This window comes from Centruroides vittatus, unplaced genomic scaffold (genome assembly GCF_030686945.1).
Source record: "Centruroides vittatus isolate TY-2023 unplaced genomic scaffold, ASM3068694v2 contig_273, whole genome shotgun sequence".
NCBI lineage: Eukaryota > Metazoa > Arthropoda > Arachnida > Scorpiones > Buthidae > Centruroides > Centruroides vittatus.
This window is the reverse complement of record NW_027121739.1, coordinates 2473219-2488102: the sequence shown is the minus strand read 5'-3', so window position 1 is coordinate 2488102 and position 14884 is coordinate 2473219. Positions and strand designations below refer to the sequence as shown.

Here is a 14884-nt window from a genome sequence, read left to right as displayed (position 1 = left end):
AAATTTACAGAATGCGATGCTAGTAGATTTTGAAGCATTTCTACTTATCGACTGTTGGCCATAAAAGCATTAGACAGTCCTATAGAAGCTGTAATAAATTTTTATATGGATTCCATTAAAAAGTATCAATTATCAGTGAAAGATCAATGGCAAGTTAATTTTACTACCAAAAACAAAACCAAAAAAAAAAAAAAAAATTCATGGAGTAATAGTTTCTGATATAGGAGTTATCTTTGACTTTGAAGCTTTCACGATTCAAGATGAAAATCTTCCATTCAACACTGTATGTAAGTAGTAGTGGTTTGAGTAGCACTGATTACAAAATTAATTTCATGAGACATACTGATCACGAATTTAAATTAATTATTAAATGTTTTTATAAGTTTGAATTAAATTAATTTTATTTTAACAATATTTTATCACAAAATTAATTTTCTAATTACAAATTTGAATTAAATTCATTTTATCTTGGCAATAAGGTAAAGTTTCTGTATTAATTATTAAATGGATAAAAATTTATTAAGTTAAAATGATTCAATTTTTGCAGGCTGCTAACTAAATTTTTTTTAAAAAAATATATTAACTAGATATATACTTACAATTCATCATGTTGAAACTTCTAATGAAAAATTACTTTTTATTTTTACTTAAATTTAAAAATATCGCAGTTGAGAATATTTGCTATACTAATATTTCAGTAAATTTAAAACATGACAATTTGAAATAATATTTTATTATTAGAAAATAAGTTGCACTGGTAATTTTTAAAATAAAATTTGTCGAGTAAATTAAAACACAACAATTTGAAATAATGTTATAACAAAAAGACAAAGTTTAATATATTCTTTCTAATTATTAAATTAATTTGCATTAATAATTTTTACAATTTGTTCTAATACGGAAATAGTTCAATATAATAATTATTTAAATTATATTTCTTACTTATTTATTAAATACCTATACAATGTATTCATCTTGAAAATAGCTATTTTTTGTTTAAGAATTGTTCGTAAAATAGAATATTGCAAAAAGAACATTTCTTTTTAAAATATTTATGGTAATAACAATTTTTTAAAATATTATCCAATCTTAAACATCTAAAGAAGTTCGATGTCTAAATAATTGTAGTTGCATTAAGAGAATAAAAATTTCTATCTGCCCATTTTTTGCCAATATTTGAGGATTTAGGTACTTTCAACTTTTCAATGTCAAATGATGGAACTTTTTATGTTATATATTGTTTCCGTCAAGTTTAAAAAATTAAATTTGCCCTTTCTTGTATTATATTGTACTTTTTATATAAATTAAATAAAATTTCATATACCTTACTATGAAAATTCCCAACATCCAAAATTATATTTTTTGTATGCTAAATACAGCTCATGAAATTCACAAAATTAATTTTTCGAGTAAGATTACAAATTATTATTTAATTTAATTAATACATTTTTATAATTTAAGTACATTTCGAGTAAATTAAGATCACAAATAATTTTTCAGGATATAAATAATTTGTCGTGTAATAGTTTTATTATCAATACCGAAATTAATTTTCTTAATTGATATTTGGTACACAAAATAATATAACATTGAAATTATTTTGAAAAGGTTTTTAGGTTACAGTTTATTTAAGTGTTTCACTGTTTTCTTCAGTTTATCTAAAGTAAGACATATTTCTGCATGTAAGTGCAGGAATAAATTTTCACGATGGCTGATGATAATTCTCGATTTAATTTTTGATATTTTGGAACTCATCAATAAATTGTTGGTCAGGTTTTTGGTAACCAGAAACAAAATTCCAGTTTAAGTAATATAGTAATTTGCTTAAAGTTGTGGTTTTAAATTTTTGGTATTTTAAAACTTCTTTTATATCTAACTTATGTATGAAGAAGATAATAAAATTATCTGAAAGAGGTTGAAATTTGGCAACTTTATTCCAATCAAATTTTAAGTAAATTGATTTTTCAAGAGAAATCTTGATCACAAAATTAACTTTAGATGTACATTAAATTAAGATTACAAATAATTTGTTGTGTTTAATTTTTCTTTTCAAGTTATAAATTATTTTCAGTTCAGAAATTTCTCAAGTAAATTACAATTATAAATAATTCTATTTTCAAAAAAACTACTCAATCTGTTTTTTTAGTTTTCATATTTAAAAAACTTTTCAATTCAATTCATTTCTTCAGTTTTTATATTTAGAAAACTTTTAAATTAAATTTATTTCTTTAGTTTTCATGTAACATTTTGTAACAGTGTAACAGTTAGGCTAAGTTTAATATATTCTTTCTTATTATTATAAAATGAATTTGCATTAATAATTTTTACAATTTGTTCTAATATAAAAAATAAATTAAAACGCGACAACTTAAAATAACATTTAGCAATAAGACAAAGTAAAATACAGAAATAGTTCAATATAATAATTATCTAAATTATATTTTTTACTTGTTTAATTAAGAATTGTTCGTAAAATAGAATATCGCAAAAAGAACATTTCTTTTTAAAATATTTGTGGTAATAACAATTTTTTTAATATTATCCAATCTTAGACACCAAAGAAGTTCGATGTCTGAATAATTGTAGTTCCACTAAAAAAAAAAAAAAAAATGAAAATTTCTATCTGTCCAATTTTTGAGGATTCAGGTACTCCAAACTATTCAATGTCAAATGATGGAATATTTTATGTTATATATTGCTTCGGTTAAGTTTAAACAATTAAATTCAATTTGTTCTCCCTTGTAATAAATTATATCGTACTTTTTATATAAATTAAATAAAATTCCATATGACATTCCCAACTTCCGAAATTATATTTTTGATATGATAAGTGCAGTTCGTATAAAAAATTTTCCAAATTTAACAAATTTTTTTCTTTTTATTTCGTGGTAATAAATTATCAAAAGTGATGAATTGGTTAGCAGTAGGAAAATTCCCTGTTCCTGAAGGAAAGTACATTTTTACATTAGTAGAGTTCAATTTATTAAAAAATTTAACTGAACAACAGTTGTAATGGTTGTTTTATAATCAATTACATTTTAGTTTTACTTTGATGTATTTAACAATAAGATAAATTAAAATTCACTTTTTATATTAAAATAATAGTAATACAACGGTATATATAATAAGCATTATTTTTCCCAATTTAATTTGATAAAGAAATGTAATGAATTTATTACAAAAATCTATCTACCCAAAATTGTTTGTATGTCTTGCTACAAACCCAATTTGTCTACATAAGGTGTTAAATGAAAGATTTTCACAGACAAAAATTTTTATTCTTTTAATGGAACTACTATTATTTAGACATCAAACTTCTTGGATGTTTAAGATAGGATAGTATTAAAAAAATTGTTACTACCACAAATATTTTAAACAGAAATATTTGTTTTGCAATATTCTATCTTACGAACAATTCTTAATTAAACAAAAAATAGATATTTTCAAAATTAATACATTGTATAGGTATTTAATAAATAAGTAAGAAACATAATTTAAATAAGTATTATATTGAACTATTTCCATATTTTGCTTTGTCTTATTGTTAAAATATTATTTTAAGTTGTCGTGTTTTAATTTATCCTTTATATTAGAATAAATTGTATGGATTGAAAAATTTTCTAAATATTAAAATTATTTATAATTGTAATTTACTCGATAAATTTCCGAACAGAAAATAATTAATAACCTGAAAAATTAAACACAACAAAATATTTGTAATCTTAATTTAAACGACATCTAAAATTAATTTTGTGATTAAGATTTCTCTTAAAAAATTAATTTATTTAAAATTTGATTGGTATAAAGTTACCAAATTCCAACCTCTTTCAGATAATTTTATTATCCTCTTCATATCAAAAAAGTTTTAAAATACAAAAAACTAAATACCACAATTTGCAAATTACAAGATTACATAAACTGGAATTCTGTTTTTCGTTACCAAAAACCTGACCAACGATTTATTGACAAGTTCAAAAATCAACTTTCTTGGTGTCACATTTTAAAATATCAAAAATTAAATCTAGAATTATCGTCAGGCAACGTAAAAATTTATTCCTGCACTTACATGCAGAAATATGTCTTACTTTAGATAAACTGAAGAAAACAGTGGAAACACTTAAATAAACTAACCTAAAAATCTTTTCAAAATAATTTCAGTGTAATATTATTTTGTGTACTTGAATATCGATCAAAAAAATTAATTTCCGTATTGATAATAAAACTATTACTCAACAAATTATTTGTAATCTAATTTACTTGACACATTTTTCATTTGAAAATAATTTTATTAAAAAATTATTTATATCCTGAAAAATTATTTGTGATCTTAATTTAATTTATTCGAAATGTACTTAAATATTTATTTAAAATTATAAAAATTTATTAATTATATTAAATAATAATTTGTATTCTTATTCGAAAAATTAATTTTGTTATCTGAAATAATTCCAATTTGTCAAGTTTTTATTTGTAATCTTAACTTATTTGACAAATTTTTATTTAAAAAATTATTTGTAATCTTAATTTAATTTACTTGACACCTTTTAATTAAATTATCACTGCAACTTAATTTTATAATAATATTAGAATAAATCTTAAAAATTAATTTTGTGATCACATCTTAATATTGTTAAAACAAAATTAATTTAATTCAAATTAGTAATTAGAAAATTAATTTTGTGATCAAAGCTTCCCAAATGACTACTATTATCGTAATACAAAATGATGTGCAAGATATGATTACAGTATGGCCAGGCTAATCTTAACACGTGGTCTACTATACCCCTAACGAAAATGATGTTAACTGTATATGTGCTGCTGACTTGTAAACAGAAGACACATGTGGTGAGAATTGCTGCTTATTCTCTTTGCTTCTGTATTTGAGTTATCTATTTGCTGTAAGATACTTTACAGCAGCAAAAAATGACGTCAAAGTGAAAGCACCATAACTTTACCAAAGTATGCACCTTAATTTGAACTTTTCATTAATTCGAATTACCATCGGCGTCAATCAGTTCTGATTAGTGTATAAACAGACATTTTTTTTCAAAACACTACAACAATCGTTAATTAAATCAATTTTTTAAAGTTAAAACTAGTTTTTGCAATTATTTCTAAAGAAAAGGATTTGAGAAACACGAAGTTACTTGTAATCAGACCCTAAACAGTGAAAATAATATAGAAGTTAAAGGAATAAAATACAATACCAGTATAATAGGCAACACGTTTTCATTGACAACTATTTAGAAAAAATAAATGGCTACAAACCAGCGAATTATTGCTGTAATTCTCTTTTTGTTTACTTCTTCAGTAGACTTCATGAAAGTCTGCATCTACCCTTTGAAAGTGATTTTATTAATGACGCGACAGAACAGCGTTTATGGATTTATTTATTGTGTTCGTAACTAGTGTAAATTTCTAACACGACAGTTAGTTACTAGCATGAAAGTAAACTGTATTTGCATTTACATTCTTCTGTAATTTTATTTATTTAAATAAATTATTTTAATATATTTTATTTAAATATATATTACATAATTTGTAAAATTTCTCCATAACATTAATTTAATTGAATTTACAATTATACGTTTCTTAAAATGCACTGTACAGGTACGTAATATTAAAAAAAGAACGGTTATTGATTCTATTGTGAATTATATTTGAGATTTCTTTATTGGACATGTAAATATTAATAATTCCATAGTTAATTTGTTGTTGTTTGCATGCGTTTTGGTAAGATTGCGTTTAGAAAAGTCTATTTAATACATCTGGAGAAACATAATAATACATGAAAATTTGATAACATTCTATTTTAAACATGTCAAAGTCTTAGCCTATTAAATAATTAGGTGACGAGACACATCTGTAGAGATGATTTGGTTGGATTTAATTAGTTCGTACTTGTACAGTACAGAAGGTGTTAAAATAAAAATATAAAAAACGAAAATTTAAAAAAAAAACATTTAGAAAAAAATCGTAGAATTTCGTTGCATGGCGATTATGTTTAAAAGTAGTTTTTCTTTGTTTTTAAGGGGAGTTTTAATTTTGACGGCCAAGTAGCCTAGAGACAAAGATTGGTCGTCAAAAGTTTGTATTCCAGAATATTAGAGAGGTTGAGGCGTGACCCAAAACGTGAACAATGAACAGCTGAGCGCCACCATCTGGCAATTCTGTACGGTCGATAATGGCGTTTGCTTCGTCTAGAATGGTGAGTATACGATCAGCTTAAACTTCATTTTTTTGTGTTTGGGATTAGAATTATGACCTATTTTATTAAAATAACGATTATTTAAGCATTTATAAATAACATCGTAAAGAAACAGACGATTTTAATCCAAAAATTATCTAATTATTTAATATTTTATAATTTAATGTGAAATGACCACAGAAATTCTATGGCTGTATTCACTTTTTATTTTCGCACAGTAAGCATTTAATTAAAATTATATTTGTAGTCTAGTGATAAAACATTACTTTTGTTGGATCAGTATGAAAGTGATAGTAGTAGTAGTTTGAGTAGATCACAAAATTAATTTTCTAATTACAAATTTGAATTAAATTAATTTTATTTTAACATTAAAGCAAAGTTTCTGTATTAATTATTAAATGTTTTAATATCTGAGAAAATTAAAACATGACAATTGTATGAAATAATATAACACCGAAACAAAATTATTTTTGAAATTTTTTAAAAATTTTATTTAAGCTTTTCCAGTTTTTTCGTTTACTTTATTTAAAACATGACACATTTCTGCAAGTAAGTGGAGTAATAAATTTTGGTGATTGTTGACAATATATTCCCGGTCTATTTTCTGATATTTTAAGATGTAACACCAAGAAAGTTCATTTTAGAAGTCGTCAATAAATTGCTGGTCAAGTATTTGGTAACGAGAAACATAATTCCAGTTTAGATAATCTTTTAATACGCATAAAGTCATAGTTTTTAATCGTTTGTATTTTAAAATTTTTTTATATCAAACTTATGTATGTATCGCCTAATAAAATTATCCGAAAGAATTTGAAATTCAGCAACTTTATTCCAATCAAGATATTGTGAAAAGTTGGTTAAGAATGATTTGTCTAACACCTGATACTCACAAATTAAATCCCATTTTGCATATTTAATATGTTTTTCAATAAATGAAGTAGAGAATATATAGTTTTTCCATAGGATTTCTCAATTTAACTTATCAGCAAATTCATAAATGAATGTGAGAGATAGATGGTTTCGTTGACTGATGATATCCCAGTCAATATAATTTCTTAAATGACGTAATATTATTTTTTCTAATGGCGAAAATGAAGAATCCCTTCAATCAATTAGCAATTGAGTATTGTCTATAAAGAAACAAAATTGTTTTTTGTTAGGAAATATTTATTTAATTAATTACATAATACGATACATTATTCATATTAATAACATTTTATTATATGGATATCACAATAGAATACATTATTATTCAAATTGAATACATATGTAAATGGATAACAATATTTAAATTGAGTACATATATTAGCAGATACAAAATTATTTATTACATTTTATAGTCACATGTTGTTAAACATTTGTTATATATTGGTAATGTAATTTTATCATTTATTACAAAAAATTTACATTCATATGTTTTATTCTTAGACAGTTTTAATGATGCTGCTTTATTATGTGCTTGCTTTAAACATAGATAAGTTTTATTACAAACACTATGTATTACATAAGTATGTTTTCGTGTGCATGCTATTAAAAATTCGTATTGCGAAGATGATGATATCTAAAAATCTGTAAGAATCAAGAGTAGAAGCTGTAATGACCGAACGATACCACATCTATTCCATTACCTAGAATGAATTTTTTATCATAAAATGGAGAAAGCAAGATTTTATTTTGCAGGTACTGTACGTTGTTACTACATAATTTTTGCTTTTAATCCCATGTCTTATCAGCTCTGTGTTGAATAAAACTTCTTTATATTTATCGTAATTAAATGTTTTTATAACAGAATTTTTTAATATTTATAGCGGTTTTTGTATTTTGTTTATAAAAAATATGAGAAACATTTTTGGTTTTAAAAAACAAAACTCTATTATCGGTTTTGACAGCGTCTCAACTTTAAAATATCCTAATTTATTTTTGTTCATTTCATTATATAATTCGTGAGTTTTAAGATAGTTACTAAAATCAAAAATATTAGGAAATGTTTGAAAATCCTCATAAATATCATTTGTATAAATTTAAAGTGTTAATGAATCTGTATCAGTATATAATAAATGTACGTTTTCACGTACGTTAAAAACGAACGTTTTCAAATATCTGTTTTCAAATATTTTATAAAATGTTTCATATATATGTAATTTGCTTAATTCTAATACACAAAATCCTATATAAATAGGTTTGTCTAAGCATAAATTAGGCTTCTCCATTTTAAAAATTGTAAGATTATCATTTATAATTTGAAATTGTTCTACAGATGGTTTAAATAGATATCGGCGATATTGATTTAATGTTGTAGCTGCTTTTATGTTAATACGCTTTCTCACATTTTGACATGTTTTGCCAAAAAGCTATTATTCATTAATTTAAAAAATGATTTGTCAAAATCATTAGTTGATTTTTGTCTTTTTTTATTATTAAAATATATATATTTTTAAAGCAACACACTGACAAAATGCCAATACTCTATGAATTTTAGTTACTATCAGGCCCTCTTCTAGATAAAATTTTAAATTTCTATAATGAACCACATAGTTTGTTTTATCAAAAAGTGTAGGAATTAATTTTTCACTATTAGTATATTTTAAATTTAATTTATTTAATATTGTTTTTTGATAATTAGATAATAAATCATACGGAATAGCAGTGTGTCCAACGGCTAGCAGAAAATTATCGTGTCGGTCATGATTATATTTGGGATATTTTAAATCAACTTCTAAGATATATCCTATGCTATTTTTATCAGATATATTAGCTATGTCTAAAGCATCTATTTCATTTTTTTCAGCCATCTAAAATTATTTACAGGTAAGTATGCGCTCATTACAAACCCATAAAGATTATTTGCATCTATTGACAGAATACAATTATGAGATTGATTTTTATCATATGTTTCGGGTATTAATGGATTATTAGCTTGTGCAAATTTTTTTCCCGTGAAACTTACTCCCCCCATCATTCCATTTTCGATAAATAAATACATATCAATATCATTAAATAATTCTAATTGAATTTTTGTCATTTTAAAACCACAATTCTGTGTTAAATCAGGTGGTGTTATAAAATATATAGAATCTAAATTATTATATGTTAAACTTAATTTTCTAAAATTTTGGAATATATCTGCTAATAATATGGTATCGACATATTGATATAACTTTAAATAGTCCTTGAAAGTTTCACAGTGAAATTTTTTCCAAACTAATTGAGCATGATTATAATCATCATCTGTAAAATTTTCTCCTGATAATTCGTTATAAAAACATTTTTGGGGGGTAGCTGTATTTCATCTAATATTTCTTTGTTTTTAAAATAGGAATATGGAAAAATTTCTTTTTTTTTTAATAATTCTCTATATTTGTAATGACGAAAAAAATGATTAAAAATTGGAAAATTATAATTCGCATTTTTTAAATTATCAGTTAAAACAGAGAGAGAAGAATTTAAAAACTGATAACTGTCGATAAATTTAAACTAATCTAATGAAAATGTTGTAAATTTTTTTGAATTTATTGGAATAATTCTAATTTTTGAAAATAATTTAAAAAATACATTTTTAAAAATTAAATGTGAATCGTAACCCTTTCCATGCGGTTATACGCTTTTAGGCGTATGTCACGTGACTTGCCGTTAATTCGTGATGTGGCATACGCATTTAGGCGTAATTAATCAAAAAATTCGATTATTTTGCGTTATATTCGATTTTCCAGCGATCTTAGGTTTGATTCGCTCTTCTGTAAGTCTATTGACTTTGTTTAAGCGAAAAAGTGTTTTGTGACCATCCCTGAACAATAAATATTTCGGTAAAATACACCCCCCTACCATTCTACAGCAAATCTTTTTTGTCAACTACACAGTTGACTGAAAACAATCAAAGGAAAACTCCTTCTACAGTTTTATTGGTTTATCTTCTGTCCTTTTGACATTAGTTTAACTAATCACAGACTCGTGAAAGGAAAATTTGCTGCAAAAAATCCCGTCTTCAACCTTCTAAGTAAAATGTAAACAATCGCAATAAATCCGCTTTTTAAATCGTTTTTTAGCATTAATTAACTAATTTAATGTACTTAGATATTAAATCAGCTAATTTTACAATATTTTGGCTAGTAAATATGTTCTTAAAAGTATCTAGGAATAAATATTTCCAGGAAACTCCACCTCCCTATAGTAAATCTATGGAAGATCTTGCTGTTAATTGGCTTTAAAAATTTTGTTTCTACGCCTATTACGCTCTAATTGGTAATTTATAGTATGACTGAATCAACTTCAACGAATAAGAGTTTTTTTAAAACCATTTGGTTGGGATTTTCCCGCGAAGAACCAATCCACGTGATTAAAGTCAGAATGTAAACAAACGTTAAAAAATAGCTATATTCATCATTTCAGAGCCGTAATTCTACTAGTTTTCATGTTATTTCATTTTATTTAGACAAGAAGATTTCTTATCAAAAGCTTCTATCTGAAAAATTTACCGAAAAACTCATTACTTTCGGATATTGCGTAATTGCAGGAAAAAATTAACTAATCGCTTATTTTAGTGTATTATTGTATAAAGCCTTGAAAAAATATAAAAAATGTGTCAAATATTCACTATTTTAAGCAGAAATATATGATGATAAACTTTAATGTGTGTTTTACGATAACAATCGACTCCTCTCCCTGCAAAGTAATTAAACACATAGTGTAAATAATGGCAATAATTTCTCCCCCGCTCTAGCTAGAGAGCTGCAGTTTATTTTATTTAAAAGAAGACAAATGTATCTAACTAACAAATGTACAAAGTTTAGCGATTTTCTGTAAATTAATTATTTTTTTCTTTTGTTCGTAAGCTTCAAATTTTAATATTATTTTAAATTTCTATTAAACTAAAACTTAAACAATCGTAAACTGTGATATGTTCTTAATCAAACACAAAAAACAGATTAAACATAGCGCGATTTTGAAGCGAAATATCGCGATTTAAAAATTATCCAAAAACTGCAAAAAATGCGCCGCATGACGAATTCCACTCAATTATTTGCTGTAGATTGCCAGCATGAAAAGGGTTAACCTGAAAAATTGTGCAATATAATTGGGATAAAGACGTTTTTAGTCTATAATTTAAATTGCATTTATTATGTGCCCACCCTCGAAAACAACCTGTTTGATGATCATGGTCCATTACACGGATATCATCATCATCAAATTTTTTATTACAAATATGACATAAATGTCTTGAATTATTAGTAACAGTATTTAAATTAATTTCAACATTACGACTTATTTTACTTAAAAAGTTATTCAACTGGTTTTGAATATCAATTAAAAAATTATTAACAGCATTATCACCACAATAAAAATTAGCATATATTATTTTATCCTTGTTTTCAATAATTATAATCGAATAACATATAGGTTTATGAATTTCAACGATTTTAGTAAAACTTTCTTTAGGATCTATTTCATTAGAAGAAACCATTTCTAAAATTGATTTGAAATCTGCATATATGCAGATTGGATGAAATAATGATTTTTCATGAGAATAAAAAATCGTTGTACTCTTGTATGCTTCAACCGGTGCCGCTATAAGTACAGGAAGTTAGCGATAAAATTGGTTAAAGCTAATTGTAAGTTCGAATTCTTAAGGGAATGTTTGAAGAACAAAGTTTTTCCCATGTCAATCTTTAGGCTCTCTGTCTCAAAAGAGTGCCACTCGCTAAAGTTCAGATTTTGTTTGGCATGTCTAAGAAGGTCTATTAAATTATTAAGAAATAAAAAATATGGGCTCCTGCGTCGCCTCATTGACCTCAAAGATAAGATTTTTGAAGAAAATCCAGAAAAGTTAATAGATATTAATGAAGGTGTTGTTGGTCTTATGGGTAATATCCATAAGAGTTTAAAAAAAGCTATGTTAAGAAAATGAAATGGATTCTTAGTAAACAAAGCACGAGAAAGATTGGAAAGAACATTACTACATATGTTGTATGGGACCAGGTTCAAGTTCCAGAAAGAGTAAAGGATGTACTGTGCAACGGCCCGAACTTCGTCCTCAAGAACGCAGCGAGTTGGGAAACCTCCATCCAAGAGATCGAAAGAAAATTAGTTAACTTAGATCCAATAGAGAAAAATTATCTACGTTGGAAAACGATTATTAAAAATCCAGAAAAGTGGAGAAGAGGAGGGAGTGAAGACAAAGACATTCGTTACACTAAACGTAGTAGTAGTCAAATGAGTAGCACGAATCACAAAATTCCCATAGGATAACATGTATGAGTAGCACGAATCACAAAAATTTTAAATCCCATAGGATAACATGTATGAGTAGCACGAATCACAAAACTTTCTCGTACGATAACATGTATGAGTAGCACGAATAACAAAATTTTCCCGTACGATAACATGTATGAGTGGCACGAATCACAAAATTAGTTGATAATAATTTTTAGATCACGAAATTTTTCAGATTGACTTACCTTGTTGAGTAAATAAATTTAAGTGTTAGAAATTATTTTACTTTGTCGAGTAAATAATTTTTAGATCGCGAAATTTTTGACTTACCTTCTCGAGTAAATAACACACGCGTTTATAAGTTCGATATTAATTTAAGTGTTAGAAATTATTTTACTTTGTCGAGTAAATAATTTTTAGATCGCGAAATTTTTGACTTACCTTCTCGAGTAAATAACACACGCGTTTATAAGTTCGATATTAATTTAAGTGTTAGAAATTATTTTACTTTGTCGAGTAAATAATTTTTAGATCGCGAAATTTTTGACTTACCTTCTCGAGTAAATAACACACGCGTTTATAAGTTCGATATTAATTTAAGTGTTAGAAATTATTTTACTTTGTCGAGTAAATAATTTTTAGATCGCGAAATTTTTGACTTACCTTCTCGAGTAAATAACACACGCGTTTATAAGTTCGATATTAATTTAAGTGTTAGAAATTATTTTACTTTGTCGAGTAAATAATTTTTAGATCGCGAAATTTTTGACTTACCTTCTCGAGTAAATAACACACGCGTTTATAAGTTCGATATTAATTTAAGTGTTAGAAATTATTTTACTTTGTCGAGTAAATAATTTTTAGATCGCGAAATTTTTGACTTACCTTCTCGAGTAAATAACACACGCGTTTATAAGTTCGATATTAATTTAAGTGTTAGAAATTATTTTACTTTGTCGAGTAAATAATTTTTAGATCGCGAAATTTTTGACTTACCTTCTCGAGTAAATAACACACGCGTTTATAAGTTCGATATTAATTTAAGTGTTAGAAATTATTTTACTTTGTCGAGTAAATAATTTTTAGATCGCGAAATTTTTGACTTACCTTCTCGAGTAAATAACACACGCGTTTATAAGTTCGATATTAATTTAAGTGTTAGAAATTATTTTACTTTGTCGAGTAAATAATTTTTAGATCGCGAAATTTTTGACTTACCTTCTCGAGTAAATAACACACGCGTTTATAAGTTCGATATTAATTTAAGTGTTAGAAATTATTTTACTTTGTCGAGTAAATAATTTTTAGATCGCGAAATTTTCAGAGTAAGTTGGTTGACTTACTTTTGATATAATGTACAGATCACAAAATTGTTAAGTAAATAAATTTTCACCTTTTATAAATAATTTTTATTTATCAAGTATGGTAGAATTTATTTTATCTAGTCAACTTGCTAAGTGGAGCGCTAAACAAATTGACTAGGTAAAATAAATTTGTATTACAAAGAAATTTAAATCGCCTCGTCCCAGCGAAGACGTCTTCGTTCCACTCGATTGAGGATGGTTTCTTATCTACAAATAAATATTATTTGAGTACATATAGTAATTGCATACAAAACAATATTCGGATTCGTTTTGTGGCTCATCTGTAAGTTTTCTAAATAAATATATTATTTTAAAATAAGCACCCATCTGTAAGTTTTATCTAGAAAACATCTTTGTAAATTATTTTACTCACCATTAGCGGGCACGATTTTTTCTCGGAGAATACATTTAAAGAGCTAAACAGGAGAATAAAAATATTTTAAACAATGGTTGTCAGCGGTTTTAACTAAATAAATAAAAGTTAATTTACACAATGCTTCAAAATTATTGGTTTGAAGCCGATGCTCGAAAAGTTCTCGGCCACAACCGGGCCGCGTCCGGGTGATCCCAGGGATCTGGCGTATCCCCGGTATCTCCTGGCCACCGAGGAGGCACTATCTCCTCCTCGGCCCACCATTCCGCATAGCCGCCTGTTCGCTCGGCATCGGCACTTTTTATAGTTTTTTTTACTAATTTCAGCATGTCTCTCTTCACCCTCTTGTCTTCATTCTGTATATAAATGATCTTATTGTTTAAATTAATATAAATATTTTATCGCGTTGTGTGTATAGAAATAAATTATCTAACCGTCTTTCCTGCTGTAATTGTCGTAGTTATAAAATTCGAATTATATACTTCTCTCCACAAGTCACCCGCTATTTTTTTTCCCCCGCGGAAGGACTATTATTTCGGAATATTGAGATTTTTCAACTCTTTTTATAGCCTGCTCCACGCAGTTTCGATCAACTGTGTCTCTATTCTAAACATTTTATTTAAAATTATTTTTAATAAAAATAATAAAACGCTTACCATTATCAAGATGACTGTTGAGCTTACCATTGTCAAGATGAAATTCGGAGCTGTGAAACTCCTTGGTTTGCGCAAT

At 25.8% G+C, this 14884-nt stretch overlaps 1 long non-coding RNA gene across 1 annotated transcript; it reads right to left on the bottom strand.

Annotated features, from left to right (window-relative positions):
• Positions 1–14073: 14073 nt before the first annotated feature.
• On the bottom strand, positions 14074–14622 carry LOC136971889 (uncharacterized). Its single transcript, XR_010880233.1, has 2 exons — positions 14270–14622; positions 14074–14195 (listed from the first exon to the last, which is right to left on the bottom strand). It is a non-coding gene; the product is annotated as an uncharacterized lncRNA (long non-coding RNA).
• Positions 14623–14884: the final 262 nt, after the last annotated feature.